General features: G+C 34.3%; 1 pseudogene; it reads left to right on the forward strand.

The window, feature by feature from the left end:
• The first annotated feature begins 14,399 nt into the window (after window positions 1-14,399).
• LOC149561730 (cytochrome P450 720B2-like) lies at window positions 14,400-18,425 on the forward strand (annotated as a pseudogene).
• The last annotated feature ends 1,057 nt before the right edge of the window (window positions 18,426-19,482 follow it).

A 19,482-nucleotide genomic window follows, 5' to 3' on the forward strand; every position in this document is an offset into this window, starting at 1 on the left:
AGGTATTGCGTACCGTAGCAAGAGTGGTGGGGATAACTAATAATATTATGTATAAACATTTATGTTAAAACATTTATACGAAATCGATTCTCATATGATATATAGTGTAAATCAAAAATTGTTAATTCGATTTTATGAAATGTAATAACTATTTATATATTTACATATGTATGTATGTATATATATATTCAAATAAATAAATAAATATATATATATATGTGTGTGTATATGTATATGTATATGTATATGTATATGTATATGTATATGTATATGTATATATATATGTATATATATATTTATATATGTAATATGTAAATATGTTATTAATAAATTTAAGTTATTTTTATTTGATAAAAGATTTATATCGAAGGTTTATTTTCATAATTGTGACTCTTTAATAATTTTCAACTGATTAAGATTTAATTTTGTTTTAATTATTAAGTAAATAGTCGATAGTATGGTGGGGAATGTTTCAACCAAATATTATAATTGGAAAGTGGATTTCTCGTTCTTTTAAGGAAAACTTTCATTTATCCAAAACAATACATGTGTTCCTCTATTCATTCTTCAAACATGGAAACATAAACTGAGATCTTTACATTTAAATTCAAGTTGTAAATTTGACAAAACCAAAACATGTGTTTGCATTGTGTATTCTTTATATTGTTTTGCGTTTTGGGTTGACTAGTGTTGACCAGTATAGGACGTCTACCAGAGGCTTGGGGGTTATGTGTTTGTGATGTCATGATGATGTTTTAATCTCAATCTTTATAAACCCAACCATGGTTATGTGATGGAATTTTCTATGTATTGTTGTAATTATTGATTGTTATAGTTGAGATTCTTATGTATGAGATACTTGACTTAACCATTATTTTTGGTCACCGATCAGTTAACTTTGGTTATTTTCTAGTAGCCATGATGGGACTATGATGTGGATTTATTCTTGATGATGTCATGATGTGACATGTTTGACTCAACCATTTTTGGAGTCTTCGATCAATATGATTGAGATATATATTTTGGTTATTGAGAACCATTGGATACTTTGATTATCAGTGATACTTCAGTTGCCAATAGAGAGCTGTTGTGTTCATGATTTTCTATGGATGTTTGGTCATAGAGATTTGATGCTTTTATGCATATTTGATGATTTTATTATGGATTATCTTTTGTGATTTTCAGATTTATGAGTCCATGAGCATTAGGGTAGGATATCTACATGTAGTGACAGGAAGTGGCTTGCAATGGGGGCCGAGGCCCTAAGAGGCTACCAGTGTAACTCATTGTAAGTTGGATTAATAAGCGATAACATTCACACCTAATACTAACTAAATGAACCTAAAAAGATAAGTTTTTTGTTCTCGCCCATCCCTTGAGTGCTTGTACAGGCTAGGATGGGAGTAGTGAGACACATGGTTGCGACCTTGTATTCCGTAGTATGCCTCGTCAGTATGAGAGGATACTAGTGGTCGTATGAAATCAATATGGACCCGTGGAGTTTAGCTAACTACCAGGGTAACTTGTACGTGATAATTGCGATGACACTTTCCCACTTGCATAGTAGGTTCCTACATGTCATTGTGTGCCTCTGGGATTATATGTTAGATTTTGTGTTGGAACCTTTGAGTTAGTATACTTTTAGGATTCCTGGACTTATAGAGATTTGTGCTATGTGATTTTGATAGCCTATTTGGGACTTGAGATTATCTCCTTAGCATAGTGGGAGTGGACCACTTAGGTACCACGCAGTCGGGTGGTAGTGTATTTTCCACTCTTATCATTTTGAGATTCATTGAGACATCGTGGCTGATGCATCCTTTATGATGGTGGATATGTATCCTTTTCATTAATGATTAGCATATGTTAGATGATATTATCTTATGCTTTCATTTGCATGTTAGATTACTTTCTACATATGATGTTGTATATATTAGGAGTGACATTCCTACTATGTTAATACTGATGATCTCCTCAGTAATTTGGAATGTTACGCATGGAGGGATGGCTAGGATCCACGATGGTCTAATGATGCTATTAACGGTTGGGAGGAACCATGCACTTAGTTCATCATGTTTGATCTTTATGATGGATGTATATGACTTCTATGATGATGTATCATTTGATTATCTCTACTTTGATGTATTGATCATGGATTGTAATAGAATGATGTACCTTATTCTACATATGTATATTCTTTTGAGCTTGTCATACCCTGTGACATGTACAGTGGATGATTGAGCATTTTGAAATGCAATGTATAAACATTGGACTTATCATTATTGTTTCATATGGATGTTTTACTAGATGGATTCATGTATGTAATTCAACGTTAATGGATCTTTAAAGAATGTAATCTGTTATGTGTGTTATGTTTACTTTCAGATAGACATTGCTATTGCTTCCATTATTGTGCATAAGTTATACGTGGTATTTAGTTTCATGGAAAAAAAAAATGCTACCAAACTTAGTGAAATTCTAGGTTAATTCTTTGGATCCCTTGGCTGGGCATTACAACTAGAAAATTTTAATTTCAGCTATATGTAAACATATAAAATATTAAGGTATTTATGGCTTATATGAACATCGAATAAGAGGTTGACTATTATCACATATGTGATATTAATACTATTTTATACCATAGAATAAGGTTGAATTGAACTATAGATTTTATTTATAATTATTTTGAGATAAAGTATCTCAAAGAATTGTAAAATCAATGAAAAACATCTATACACAAACATTGTTTATAGAAATTGGAATCTATACTAATAGATTATAGTAACCATAATTTGGTTTGATAGGATTAAAAATTATTTGTGGCAATAATCCATGTTATATTTTAAAACTATTATAGTTCCTAGGATAAAATATATGAAGACCAAACATGAACCAGTTAGATCAAAAAATTAGAGTTGTTGATAAACTAAGATTGTGGTTTATATAGATGTGTTTTACATAAAATAATCACACACACACACACACACACACACACACACACACACACACACACACAGAGAGAGAGAGAGAGAGAGAGAGAGAGATGTGTGTGTTTATCACAAAAGTTCTAACAAATAATAGCTGATTAATTATTTTTCAGTTCAACTCTGATGTAACACCCCAACCTTGCTTCCAAACCCCAAGCTCTCTCTCAGGGCTACCTTAGGTCATTCACTAGACCCACTAGGGCTTCTTCACACCCTATAATTACTAAGACCTTGCTCAAGAGATCCTAATCCTTCAGTTGGGGGTACACCAACAAAGTAACATCAAATTTCTTACTAGGCGGCTCCAGTCTGCTATTAACCCTCAAGTCCATCTATAGCTCCAAGGGTACCAATTCTTCATCTAGTTTTTTTTTAAGACTCCTTCTAACATCCATGACCCTAAAAATTGCTGATTTCATAGGCGCATTCAATCTACTAGGGAAGATACACCAAATTGCTCCAAAAAGGCTACTAGGAATTAGCCCTCCTAAATAGCTGGAAACAAGATTTCTTGAAAAAATTCTTAACAACCCTACAAAAAAATTATATTTTTGGATACCCTTTTTAGAGTACTTCAAGATTCTATAATTTTCTAGCCACCAAACTTTTCGTACAATGAAAGTACAATTTTAGGCCAAAAATGAGGATTTCAAGTGCTTTATCGTTGTTGTGATGGAAAACCACCTTAGACACCTTTCCAAGACCTCTCCTTTGGACTGGAGCAAGGTTAGACCTTCTCATTACTTGCTGTGTAGCCGGATTAAGGTATTTGTACACTCAATCCTCTCCATAACTCATTTTCCAACTGTGATTCCTAGCCAAGTTGCATTTGGCTTGCCTAGGGCATCACCTTAAAAATGCTTGCTGATGCTTTCAAGGGCCCTCCTTCTAGATACATAATGTACATGGATCCTAGTTTCAAATCCCAAAATACCAGAGGTTTCCAATGGTGGGAAGTGGCCCTAAGATCCCATTTTCTAAGTGCAGCCCTGTTCAGATCAGCAACTTGCCAAGAACAAAAAGATTTTTCTACACTAATGCAAACGAATTAAAATGATCAAACCAACACTACAAAAAGATTAAAAACAATATTTCAGAACTTTTCCAACACAAAAATCAGGCCATTCAATCCTCCTCTATTAAAAATGCCTTCAAATGCATAAAACCGGCAACAAAATACTTGCTCAATTCGTACAAAATTGCAAAACCAACTTGTCCAACCCCCTAAAAATGGCTGTCCTCACATTTTTAAAGGCTCCTCCATCAGTTCCATAACTGTTCTAAACAGTTAGGACATTCTAAACACACAAATGCCAAAAAGTTGCTTTTTGCAAGAAAATGTTGTCATGACAACATGACAACATTTCAGCAACTTTTTTTCTACATGGAGTTAAACCTCCAAATTTGGCACAAAAAAAAAGTAGACATATAATATGCATAAAATGAATTAAAATAAACAATTCAAAGCCATTGGAACCTTTCTAGACCATTTTAGCCTTTTTCGGACCTAAGTCATCTAGTTGACAATAGTCGGCAACTTCTAGCAACTTGGTCACTTTGGGTCTTGTCAAGTCTCCTAAACACACCTAAGGACCACATAGGACCTATTATTAGAATAGTGATGTGGCTAGCATCACTACAAGCCAAAAATAAAGAAATACCTAGGTTTCACACTTAGCCTACCTAGGTGCTCCTGCACCATACTCCCCCCTCCAACAAAGAACTCAAGGTGGATTAGTTTGCAACAAATCTAGAGGTATGCCAACCTTCTTGAACTCTGTCTCAGCAACCCATGTAGCCTTTGAAATTGGTTTCTCCTTCCATTTGATGAGGTGTTCCATGTAAACCTTGTGCCTTGTAGTCTTCTTTACCCTTGAATCTAACACCTTTTCTACCTCCAACTTGTTGTTTGTAGGTGTTGAAGCAAGTTCAAGATCTTCATGAACATCGGGACTGAGTTGAGATGGGTCACCTTTGTATGCCACCAAGTCTTGCACATTAAAAATAAGGGATATGCCCAAATCGGAAGGTAAATCTACCTTATAGGCATTTGCTCCATATTTAGCCAATATTTTGCAAGGCCCTACCCTCTTCATCTGTAACTTAGTAGGAATGCCTTTTTGAAGCCTTGCTTTGTTCAAATGGACCATCACATAGTCCCCAACAGCAAACTGAACATCCTTCTTCTTTTCATCCACCTTGGCTTTGAGTTTTAGAGTGTTGTCTTGAATAGTCTTCTTGACTTGCTCCTGAATCTCCTTCATGGTTTGTACAAAGTCTTCAGCTTGACCACTAATCTGATCCATGTTTCCAAGACACCTTAGTTCACACACACCTCTTGGGTGCATGCCATCAACAATTTCAAAAGAACTCTTTCCGGTAGTCCTATTCTTGCTATCATTGTAGACATATTTTGCTTGTGAGATGATAACATCCCAAGTCTGACCATACTCCTTAGTTAGGCACCTAAGAAGGTTACCTAAAGTTCTATTAACCACCTCAGTTTGACCATCAGTTTGAGGATGGTAAGCTGAACCAAAAGACATGTTAGTGCCAAGCTTCTTCCATAAAGTCTTCCAAAAGTGACTCATGAATTTCACATCTCGATCCGACACAATGCTTAATGGAAGTCCATGAATCCTTACAACCTCTTTGAAAAACAAATGAGCTATATGACTTGCATCATTAGTTGTCTTACATGGAATGAAATGTCCCATTCTACTGAATCTATCAACAACAACATAAATGCTATCATACCCTTGCTTAGTTTTAGGCAAACCAACAATGAAATCCATACTTACACAATCCCATGGTCTGCTAGGAATTGGTAAGGGATGGTAAAGACCTGCATTGTTCATTCCTCCTTTTGCCTTCATACACACCATACATTGCTCCACATACTTGGTTACATGTTTGACCAATTTAGGCCAATAATAGAACCTTTGCACTAGTTCTATTGTCTTGCTGATACCAACATGCCCACTCAAGCTGCCATTATGCTTCTCTTGTATTAGGCTCTCTCTCATGGAACCTCTTGGTACACACAACTAGGTACCCTTAAATAGAAACCCATTTTGCAAAGTGTATTCTGAAAATCTGCTATGAAAGTGGTTTCCAAAATCCATGCGTACCTTATAGGCTTCAGCAAAGTCCTCATCATTCTTGTAAAGATTCTGAAAACTCTCCACTCCAATGCTATGGAGTTGAATCTCTTGGACTGTTAAAACCCTTCTACTTAATGCATCAGCAACCTTGTTCATTTGTCCTTTCTTATGCTTGATTGTAAAGGTGAAGGCCTGCAAATATTCCATCCACTTCAAGTGCCTGTTGCTCAACTTCTCCTATGTGTTGATGTAGCTAAGAGCTTGATTATCTGTAAACACAACAAATTCTTTTGGCAACAAATAGTGTCTCCACTTCCTAAGACACTGGACTAAGGCATACAATTCTAGATCATAGGATGAGTATTTCTTCTTGGCCTCATTTAGCTTTTCACTATAGAAGGCTACTGGTCTACCTTCTTGACTCAACACCCCACCCACTGCTAGGCCACTTGCATCACATTCTAAGGTGAACAACTTTTCAAAGCTAGGCAATTTTAGGATGGGTTGAGTAGCTACTTGTTTTTTTAACATATCAAATGACTTTTCAGCCTCTAAAGTCCACCTAAACTTGGACTTGACTCCCCCCTTTATGGTATCAAGAAATGGTGCACAAATACCACTAAAGTTCCTAATGAACTTCCTATAAAATTGAGACAAACCGTGGAAACTTCTTACCTCACTAGATGTGGTAGGTGTAGGCCAACTTAGGATAGCAGCAACTTTCTCCTTGTCCATCTTCAAAGTTCCTTTAGACACCACAAAGCCTAGATACACCAACTCTTGCTTGAAGAAGTCACACTTCTCAAGGTTGATAGATAGCTTCTCCTCATGAAGCCTCTTCAAAACCGCTTCTACATGCTTGACATGTTCCTCTTTGGTCTTGCTGTAGATGAGGATATCATCCAAATACACCACCACAAATCTGCCTGTGAAGTCTTTGAGCACTTCATTCATGAGCCTCATGAAGGTGCTAGGGGCATTAGAAAGACCAAATGGCATCACAAGCCATTCATAAAGACCATCAGTAGTCTTAAATGCTGTCTTCCATTCATCTCCCTCCTTTATTCTAATTTGGTGATACCCACTTTTCAAGTCCAGCTTAGTGAAATACATAGCACCTCCTAGACAATCCATAAGGTCTTCAATTCTTGGAATAGGAAACCTATACCTGATTGTAATGCAGTTAATGGCCCTTGAGTCAGTACACAACCTCCATTTTCCTCCCTTCTTGGATGCCAAAACCACCGAGACTGCACAAGGGCTTATGCTCTTTTGGATCAAACCTTGGTCCATCAACTCTTGGACTTGTCTTGCCACTTCAAGGTTCTGATCTGCGGTTAACTTATAGGCTGCCTTATTAGGTAGTGAGGCACCTGGAACAAAGTCAATTTGATGGCTGATAACTCTTCTTGGTGGTAGGGTAGCTGGTGTACCATCACTAACAATCTCCTTATACTTTACAAGCAACTCTTGTACCTCTGCTGGTAAAGGTTCTTGGACTGGCTTTTCTTCACTTGCAGCCTTTAGTATGACTGCAAATCCTTGGCTCTCCTCATGCTTGAGGTCTCTAATAAAATCTTTCTCTCCACATAGCAGCACATTAGGCACCTTGGACTGTGGTTCATCCCCTTCTAACAATGACTGAATTTTGAAGGTCTTGCTTCCTTTCTTAAATGTTATGGTATTTTCCTTGCCATCATAGACCACTTCCCTATCAAATTGCCAAGGTCTCCCTAGCAAAAGATGACAAGCATCCATTGGCAAAATATCACATAATAAGCGGTCTTTATATCCTGCAATTGAGAAGTCCACCCATGCTTGTTCATTCACTAGGATGCTTTGCCCTTTGTTAAGCCATGTGACCTTGTAAGGGTTTTCATGAGGTATCTTCTTCAATTTGAGCTTTGTAATAGCCTCCTCTGATATTACATTATCAGTTGATCCAGAATCAACCACCACCTTGCATACTTTTCCTAGGATCTTGCACTTGATCCTAAACAATGCCCTTCTATGTCTAGGCTCATTAGAAGCTGGTTGCTTGATCAGCACCCTCCTAAACATAAGATTCTCACCTTTTTAAGACTCAATATGGTCTATGTCAACATCCTTGCAACTTCTATTATCTTCTTGTGCATATGCTAGCCTTTTATCTTGGCTTGAGGAAGAGGGTTTGTCCGGGCACCTATAGGCAGGATGGCCTAGTTGACCACAATTGTAACACTTCATTGTTGCAAAGTAAGAGCTGCTCCTACCTCCTCTACCCCTACTTGATCCTCCTTGATTGCCTCTCCCTCTATTATAACCACCTCTTGAAGAGTGGTCAATAGTTTGCTCCATGGGTTTGCTTTCACTTTGGCTCTTTTGATCACTACCTTTGCCTTGGTAGCCTCCTCTTTGATTTTTCTGATTTCTGCCTTTGCCTCTATCTTTGAAGTTAGAATCTCCTTTCCTCTTGTTCTTTTCTTCTACCTTCAAAGCTAGCTGATGACATCTTTGGATAGTGGTAGGGGCCCATAAGCTAAGCTCCTCTTGAATGTTCCACTTCAAGCCACCAAGATACCTTGCCACCTTGAGTGAATCCTCTTCTTGCTTCTTGGATCTCAAACACAACCTCTAAAATTCTTCAGTGTAGGAGGTCACATCAAGATCTTTTTGCTTCAGTCCTTGCCTCTTTTTATGGAGTTGGATCTCAAAGTCTTCAGGTAGGAAGTTCTCCTTGATTTTGTTTGCCATAGCACTCCAATTTGCAATTGGATTCTTGCCCATGCTGACTCTTTCATCTTGTACATACTTCCACCATGTTAAGGCTGAGCCTCTAAGCCTTGACTTAGAAACCTTAACCTTCTGTGTCTCTGAGATACCCTCACACTCAAAGTGGTTCTCCATACCCTCTAACCAATCCATAACTGCATCAATATCCATCTTACCACTGAAAAGTGGCACTCCTTCCAAAGCTTTACATCCTAAGGCTTTGATTGCCTTCAAGAAGGGCTCTTCTTGCAAGATAGGATTAGGTTCAGGTACAATATCTTCCTCTGCTACCTTTTTACCATTCCCATCTTCTTCTTCATCTCTTTTCTTGGCTGCCTCTACAACTGCATCTAGTTTTTGCTTCACCTCTTCTAGTGCTTCTTCAAGAAGCTGATTTCTTTGCCTTTGCTCATCAACTTCTTTAGCTAACTCCACATTTGTCACCATCATGGATTCTCCTACTGATTCTTCAGCGGCTTCCAACATTAACTACCTTTCCCAAATCTTTAACTAGGCTCTGATACCACTCTGATGTAACACCCCAACCTTGCTTCCAAACCCCAAGCTCTCTCTCAGGGCTACCTTAGGTCATTCACTAGACCCACTAGGGCTTCTTCAAACCCTATAATTACTAGGACCTTGCTCAAGAGATCCTAATCCTTCAGTTGGGGGTACACCAACAAAGTAACATCAAATTTCTTACTAGCCGGCTCTAGTCCGCTATTAACCCTCAAGTCCATCTATAGCTCCAAGGGTACCAGTTCTTCATCTAGGTTTTTTTTTTAGACTCCTTCTAACATCCATGACCCTAAACATTGCTGATTTCATAGGCGCATTCAATCTACTAGGGAAGATACACCAAATTGCTCCAAAAAGGCTACTAGGAATTAGCCCTCCTAAATAGCTGGAAACAAGATTTCTTGAAAAACTTCTTAACAACCCTACAAACAAATTATATTTTTGGATACCCTTTTTAGATTACTTCAAGATTCTATAATTTTCTAGCCTCCAAACTTTTCGTACAATGAAAGTACAGTTTTAGGCCAAAAATGAGGATTTCAAGTGCTTTATCGCTGTTGTGATGGAAAACCACCTTAGAAACCTTTCCAAGACCTCTCCTTTGGACTGGAGCAAGGTTAGACATTCTCATTACTCTCTGTGCAGCCGGATTAAGGTATTTGTACACTCAATCCTCTCCATAACTCATTTTCCAACTGTGATTCCTAGCCAACTTGCATTTGGCTTGCCTAGGGCATCACCTTAAAAAATGCTTGGTGATGCTTTAAAGGGCCCTCCTTCTTGATACATAATGTAAATGGATCCTAGTTCAAAATCCCAAAATACCAGAGGTTTCCAATGGTGGGAAGTGGCCCTAAGATCCCATTTTCTAAGTGCAGCCCTGTTCAGATCAGCAACTTGCCAAGAACAAAAAGATTTTTCTACACTAATGCAAACGAATTAAAATGATCAAACCAACACTACAAAAAGATTAAAAACAATATTTCAGAACTTTTCCAACACAAAAATCAGGCCATTCAATCCTCCTCTATTAAAAATGCCTTCAAATGCATAAAACCGGCAACAAAATACTTGCTCAATTCGTACAAAAATGCAAAACCAACTTGTCCAACCCCCTAAAAATGGCTGTCCTCACATTTTTAAAGGCTCCTCCATCAGTTCCATAACTGTTCTAAACAGTTAGGACATTCTAAACACACAAATGCCAAAAAGTTGCTTTTTGCAAGAAAATGTTGTCATGACAACATGACAACATTTCAGCAACTTTTGTTCTACATGGAGTTAGACCTCCAAATTTGGCACAAAAACAAAGTAGACATATAATATGCATAAAATGAATTAAAATAAACAATTCAGAGCCATTGGAACCTTTCTAGACCATTTTAGCCTTTTCCGGACCTAAGTCACCTAGTTGACAATAGTCGGCAACTTCTAGCAACTTGGTCACTTTGGGTCTTGCCAAGTCTCCTAAACACACCTAAGGACCACATAGGACCTATTATTAAAATAGTGATGTGGCTAGCATCACTACAAGCCAAAAATAAAGAAATACCTAGGTTTCACAGTTAGCCTACCTAGGTGCTCCTGCACCAAACTCCTTGAATATTAAATCTTTAACCCCTCTACAAATACCCAATTATGATGTACATAAAATATTCATTGATAAGAATGTGAGCCCCAATATTTGATAAATGTGAAATTGTGTTATTTTGCCTTTGATTTCTTATTATAATGATGTTTTAAGCATTGGACTTATACAAGTGATCATTAGATAATTAATTGTATAAGTTTAATAGTTTTGAATATTAATATATTTAGGGCCAATTTTTAATCCTTTTTCATGTAAATTAATTATTTATAATAAATTAAATTGATTAGAATTTAAATGAACCATTTAATATGTTCTTCATTATCGGTTGGTATAAGTTAAGTGATTTTATTTTATTTTAATTGTAAATTCAAGATACTTGAAGATTAATAGTAATAAGTGTCATGTACCTTGTAAATCCAATCAAAGTCATTCCAAAATTCCTATAAGGTTTTGTAAGATAGTACTAACATATTGGGAAAGTAATTTGAAACATTTATTTCTCACTATCATTTGTAATCCTTTTTCTAATGTGTGATGAGTAGCCTACCATCTTTAAAATTAGGTTGTGAACATAATTATTATTTGATATTATTTTCCTATCTTTTAGACAAGTCTATAAAATAATATATTTGATGACTTAGAAGGTGGATAAAAGATTTATGTTTGAGCTTCTCCAAAGGGGATATTGGAAGAGGAGACAACGGTATTCCATCACTTCTTAAAGTTAATGTAATGTTTATATTGCAAAAATGAGCACCAATATTAAAGGAAAGTGTTGAGGACAAAATTGGCGTGGTTAAATTTTTGTGGTAGAACTCCAATGGTTTGAGTTGGGGGAATAAAGGGAATTTTTTTTGTACATATTTATTGATGGTTTTGGTGATCTTTAAATTCTATTAAATTATACTTTTATGTATAGATTCGTGAGTAACAAGTAAATCTAGATTTATTTTTTGGATTAAAGATAAAGTAGAAAGTACAAGGAGGTTTTCATGTGTGCCTAGTTGTTTATATGGTCATGAAAGGAGCACACTAAAAGTTATTTTGATGCAGGATAACCCACATAATAAACACATGTGATGCCTTTAGGTCTAAGGTTCTATGTGAAAATATAGGTACTAATGATCCATTTTGAAAGATTAGTAATCTTATCAAACCATTTTGACTCAGTTGCAAACAATTTGGAGGGTTTCTAAAACACTCTAGGATGATAGGACCAAAGTTGCAAAATTTCTTCATATTTGACAAGGAAAAAACTTATCTTTTTATCATCTTTTCTTCGCAAAACTAATGAACTACCCCACTCCAATGATTATATCCTTCTAGAATTTAACCCAATAACTTTTGCTTCTATCTATGTACATTTTGCACCAAGAACTCCTTTCTAGAGTTACCAATTCGCGGCCATCGCATTTTTTAGGCATCAATGCCTTGAAGGACCAAACAAAGCCAAAATCATATCCCCATTTTTTTGGTACCAAAAAAGACATTCCTCTAGCCTATTGCAAAGTAGGAGATGAATGGACTATGTACTCCTTTTGTCAAAAGCAATATGTGAGCCTTATTTGGAGTGAGGGATAGAAGGGCATGAGTAATGCTAGAAATCTCATTAGCACTCTACATAACTCAAATCCATTTTTCTTTTTTGACCTGAGTTATTGGTCAATACTCTTAGAATAAGCATTGGAAGAAAAGTGTAATCAATGGTATTAGGGGCCAAATGAAGTGATAGACCTAATTGTAGAAGCAATAACTTCTAGATGCAAAAGACACAAATTTTTACTATTTTTTCCTTTATTCTTTTTAATTGATATTTATTCACAATAAAAATAACTCAAATTGTAATTGAAAAATAATATTTTTTAAGGCACTAGGCATCAAACATTACCATGTATAGGATTACTAGCCCTAGAAATTGAGCCACAAAATGCTGAGCACACTCGTTGACTCCCAGTATCTTCTTCCTCACATGGCATGCCTTATTTTGTCACAAAAAACAAAGGCAAGAATAGAGGTGGGAGGAAAATTAGGTCAGTGGCTATGGGGAAACATATATGCACTCCTAGCCAATATTAAATGGTGCCTATATGTTAGGCTGTAGACGTGTCACTGTTCTTGCTTTCCTCTTGAAATGATAAATCAAATAGGAACAAAACACACGATGTGTTTTAAAATATCATTGTTTACAGATTGTGATGCAAATTATCATGGTCTAACACAAGAAAAAAATATCGGAGAAAATGATTTGTTTCCCTACACAAACATCAGTGCACATTGAAAATATAAAGCTACCTTACAAAACTTTATTTATTTCGACAGAAGCACACTACCAAACTATCATGTTTATGCTGGATTTTAAACAAATAATAATGACAATAGTAGATATCTAGCATTAAAAAAGTACCTCATTGGAACAAGTCAACAAAAAGCATTCCATATTGTCAATAATGAATGAATTCATTGAGAGTTGAGTGATGGGGACACGACCCAAGCACAGAATGGACACAACAGGAAAGGGAAAATTTAATTAACTATAAAAATATGCTAGTACACTTAGTGCAGAGAAACAGACTCCAAAACAAGCCCTATGGGCTTACAATAGCATAAAACTGGAGATAATTTCTTCTCCCAGTACCTTCTCTCAAACTCCACTCTGAACTGCCTTTTACAATGCCAAAAATGTTCTTAAATAGACCCCGAAGTGTTAAAAATTAGGAATACATTCTAGAAAGTTCTAGTTGGCATCCGTCGACCAAATAGAAGGCTCCAGAAGTAGCATTAGAAGTTTCCACAAAATTAGAAGAATCTAGAAATGGTAACCGAACTTTCGGGAGTCATAACTTTTGAACCTTAGCTTCGATTGACGAATCGTTTACATTTTTGAAAGCTCTCGAAGTGCTCTATAGCCTGATGGATGAGATTTGCTCATCCCCTTTTTTTGGCCCTTTTCAAGGTCATTTAATGCCCCTAACCTGACTTTGAAGAATTCTTAGGATGTCTCCAAAAATAAAAAAACTGCGATAACTTTCAAACCATTGGGCCTTTTGACCTGATTCTTTTCTGGAATGCTCTAAATTACAATGACAATCATCCAACCAATTTACACCTTCTAGTTCACCAAAATGATGGCTCAATTACATGCTCCTATTTTTTTGGTATTTACATGTATCCCAAGGTGATTAAAAACTCTAACCCAGAACACTAATAGTGGAACTGTGAGAGTTGGAACTTTTATTTGACCCAAATGGGTATCCAAAAATGAAAACAAATGAAACAAAAACTAAGTCTAAGTACTTTTTTTTTTATGATGACACAGGATTGCCCTTATACCTCTGGATGCTCCTACATCATTGAGAGATATATTTAAAGAGATCTATGGGGACAAAGATGAATTTACATTGCAGTAGATTTTCAGTCTATTCTTGAAAGATTTAAAGAATTGAGGAAATGTTGTATTGGATTGTATTGGGAGTAGTATTTTTTATAACATTGTTTGTATGGAAAATATTATCAAGAAACAGCAGTGGCCAGGAAAAATCACTGCCATGTGTTTCCACTGGATGGCCAGTCATTGGAGAATCCATCAGTTTCTATCATGGTATCAGATCTCTTCAACCACGCTAATTCATTCAAGATCATGCAAATAGGTAATTATATCTACGTCCTTTTATATTATCCCTCTTGCTATGTTAAATCTATCTCAGTGCTGATTTCCAACTCTATTGGGAATGTTGGTTATAAATTCAATTTCATTTTCCTTAAGTGGGATTAATCTTATGATAGAAGTACTATTAGGCGTGTTAGAACTGAAGTAGCATTAAGATGGCCATCTTGTGTAAGGCTCAATGCTTTACATCTACAAACATCACCTAATACTATGTGTATCATTCATTCTCATTTTTAGTATCATTTTCATTCTTCTAAGAAATGTGTTTGTGTGACTACTATTCGCAAAACATAAATAAATAAATTTTATTCAAAAATTGTATTACTAAAATGTGAGATCTTCTTCTTATCATTGTGGTTTCTTGTTATCATTTAAAATGTATTCGCTAAACTTTTATGTTAGCTAGAGATATGAAAATGAAGATGATTTATAATGCAAGTATGGATCAGTTTTTCAAACAAGTTTGTCTAGAAGAACACATGGTTATATGATTAGATCTAGAGTTCAATAAATATGTTCTGTCAAATGAGGGGAAGTTGTTCCAAGTTACCCCTAGTCTTTGAAAGATTTTGTTGGGAAATAAGGTAAGTGGGCTTAATTATAGAGAAATTCTATGGTTAAGCTTATTTGAGTTGTAGTACTAAAATAGGGATGTTGAGAGAAGGTTTAATGTGTGGATAGCTTAAACATCACACATTAAGGTTTGCTAGGCCAAAAATGTTAAACAGTAAAATGTCACTTACTTTTTTCAAACTTAATTTTTCCCTTACAATGTGATGTTTAAGGACCTAATCCTCAATGTTTGGCCTCTAGGAACATCATATAGTTACAATAGGTGCTATGTGTATTATTCATTCTCATTCTCATGAAAATTGAGTTCTTTTGAACCACTACTAATAAAACATACATCAATGAATATTGCTTCAAAATCACATTATCAAAATGGATTCTCCAAGTTGCTATGTTAGTTGGAAATGAAAGATTTGAGATGATTTATAACATAGTTAAGCACCATTTTTCTACACAAAATTGTTTGGAAGAACACGCATGATTATATCAATAGATATAGCATTTATTAAATATGTTTTGCAAAATGAGGTCAAGTTTTCTCCGAGCCAATTATCTACAATCTTTTAATGATCTTGTTGGGAAATATGGTACACTCAATGTCCATTGCAATCTTGAACTTCTGCTAATTGGTTGAATCTTATGTTGGGGTTTAGGGATGATTTACAAAATTTCTTCATCTCAATAATGGAGAAATGGGAAAATAAGGGTGTCATTCATCTTTTGAAGGAATGTCATAAGGTTTATGTTTCATGTCTCTACTTCAATTTTTTAAATTTTTTATAGAAATAAATTAGAATATATAAATGTTTGTATTTTGATTTACACATAGTAGTTTATAAATATTTGAGTCAAAGTGTATTTCAATTCAACTCCCCAGCTTATTGTAACATTTCCTTTTACTGTTCTTTTTATTTAATATTAATAGAGAATAAAAAATATTTAAACAAACAAAAGTGATATTAAATATAGTTCTAATATTTATACAGGAATTGTAAGTATGTGGAAGGAATAAGTCTGAAGAAATTTGAAAATTTGTTAATATTGAAGCTCTATAATAGATCTGTCATAATATTTATCTACTATAATAGATATTATCCTATAATTATTAGAACATGTTTGACATTGAATATCTCTCCCTTTTAGGTTCTCTTGAACATTATGGGCAAAAAGTTGTTGGACTTACCTCCTTATGAAGATTCAAAAGAAATCTATGAGGCTTTTGATGCATATTTGTTGGCTATCCTTCAAATACCCATGAAAATAGTAGGATCCAATTATACAAAAGGAATTAAGGTAATTGATATAATTTAATATTTATTAATATTTGATAAATTAATAAAATATTAATGTTTGTTGATGAGGAATGTAGTGAAGGGAAACATTCATAAGAAATTTTGAAGAGTGTATAGAGGAAAGAAGACAACATCCTAAGGTGATTCATAATGATGTTTTGACAAGAATTTTGAAAGAAGAGTAATGGGCAAATGAGATTATGGGAGATGTTTTATTATTTATGATTTTTTCTGGTTATGAAACTTCTTCCACAACCATGATGTTTGCTATTGAATTTCTGATAGATAACCCAAAAGCATTGGAGGAGCTGATGGTGAGCATTGAGTTATAGTTGAAACCTAATTAAATGATATATTATCTATTGGTAAAACTTATTACGAATTAGCACATGAGTAGTATACCAAGATGGATAGCAATATACAATGTTATTAATAATAAGATGTGTGTTGTGACTTTAGTTTCAGTTTTGAAAAAGACAATTTAGATTCTTTTATTTAATATAACTTGGTAAAAGGTTATTTGAAATTGAAGCTCTAAGGGTTCAAATTATGGGATGTGGATCTTAAGTTCACAATATGGTAATTTTTAAGTTGGTAGATAAGAGAATAATTAACTAAATGTTTCAAAATTATATAAATATAAGATAGATAGATGGATTGATGGATGGATGTACATACACCTTATCAATCTTATGTCATGTCTTGTGGTTGTGAATAATAAATTTATTGTGGACATTTTTGTAAGATACCTAGTTTACATTTTGATTAAGCACATTGAGCATGATTCTCTATTGAAGGAGAATGGAAATAGAAACCTAACATGGGACAATTGTCAAGGTATAAAATTCACTCATTGTGTCAGTACACAATTTTATTTTAAATATCTACAATGGAAATAGAAAGCTAACATGGGACAACTATGAAGTTATGAAATTCACTTATTGTGTGAGTACAAAATATAATTTTAAAGGTCTACATATTTTTCCAATATTAGATAACTATTAATATGTCTTTTAGAAATCACAACTTGTTTCATTATCGTTAAATACAAATTCACATTGCTTTTCTTTATTTGATTCTGACTAGTTGATAAAAGAAGTTGATCAATTGGGTAGTGTAGGCCAAGGGCTTTATAGAGAAGCAACATAAAATATTAAATTTAAAGGTTCTATTTTGTGAAATCTTTAATTTAATATTGCATAAGGAAATGAACAAGTCTAATGTTACACTATTTTAAACTAAATGCAATTGTGTTATTCCTAAAGGATGGATAGTGTATGTAATCCTAGATGCCATGCATTTAGATGAAAAATACTACCATGATCCATTCACTTTCAGCCCATGGAAGGTTCTATTCTGTGAAATCTTTAATTTAATATTGCATAAGGAAATGAACAAGTCTAATGTTATAGAATTTTAAACTAAGTGAAAATATGTTATTTCTAAAGGATGGACACTATATGTAATCCTAGATGCCATGCATTTAGATGAAAAATACTACAGTGATCCATTCACTTTCAACCCATGGCATTGGCAAAATGAGTCTTTCCTTGCATGTAACTTTGTTTGTTTAAATATAAACTTCAAATGGTATTATGTTCAACATAATGATAATTTGATTCAATTTATTCTTTTAATTTGTAGGCTTTATCCAAAAATCCATGGTTTATACCATTTGGGAGAGGTGTTAGACTCTGTCCAAGAAATCATTTGGCAAGATTTCAAATTACTCTCTTCTTGCACAACTTTATTACTAAGTTTTTGTGAGTTTATCTATTTTTTAAAAAAGTGCACACATCATAATATCATTATGGAATGAATTAATGATATTTGAATTAGAAGGTAAGATAAGGCTAATTTTAATGATTGATGGTATGTGCATATAGGTGGGAACCAATTGAAGATGACCGAATATGTTACTTTCTTCTCCCTACTCTTGTATAGGATTTTCCAATATGCCTACTTGCTCACAAATGATAGTAGGAAATAGTATCCCTAAATTAGAAAATGTTGATTTTATCTATGTGTAAACATATGAAATATTAAGGTATTTAGACCTTATATGAACATAAAATAAGAAGTTTATTATTATCATATATGTGATATTAATACTATTTTATATTATAAAATAAGGTCTTTTTCTAATTATGGTGTATAGTGCTATGGATATGTAAAACATATAATGCCTATATCTAGCTCTATGTATCTATTCATTGTTGTAACAGAGATGCACTGTTGATGGAGTCTTCCTCATAGTGATCTATCTCTTTTTGGGTTTTTTTACATGATGGGTTCAAGAACAAATTTCTTTTTATTTGTTCTTTTCTTGGTGAGCACCTTATTTTAGAACTAGAAAATATGTAAAACTAAAAATATTAATATAATATATCAAGTGGCACTATCACTTTGCTTTGAAAAAGAATATTGAATATGTATATATAGCTTTTATTAATTCTTGTCATGCTATGGTAGAAAATGAAAATGCCAAGACTTTTTATTAGCTAGTGATTAAAATTGTTTCGATTAACCAATCATACCATCTATATTTCCATTACATAGTTTCAATGGATTTTATTGAATTAAATTTTGTGTTAGATATAAAAAAAAATTGTTGATGGTGGGGTTTGGTTTGTGAATGTAAGCTTTAAGAATAAATTTAAGATTATTTTAACTCTGGGTTTTGCAGTGTGTTTTTCTTTGTGATTTCTTTCACTACACCACATTGGTTCTACTCTGCATTTTTCCTTTTGCTATACTCTAAACCTAATACTCTTGTATGAATTTGACTTATAGTTAAAGAGAATATTAGAATATACATCTCCCTTTCAAACAAAAAACTTTTAATGTTGTTGGGCTCAATCAAAATGTACCCATGAGCTAACGGGTGTCTACTCTGGAGTTTGAATCCACGCATGAATAGAATGAAGGAATTGATCTCATTGCTATGAATTGTGGCACAGTGATGAGGAGTAACTAGAAGAAGGTCTATAAAAACCTCATT

This window comes from Cupressus sempervirens, chromosome 4 (assembly GCF_028749045.1).
Source record: "Cupressus sempervirens isolate cs-2001-9-10 chromosome 4, ASM2874904v1, whole genome shotgun sequence".
Classification (NCBI taxonomy): domain Eukaryota; kingdom Viridiplantae; phylum Streptophyta; class Pinopsida; order Cupressales; family Cupressaceae; genus Cupressus; species Cupressus sempervirens.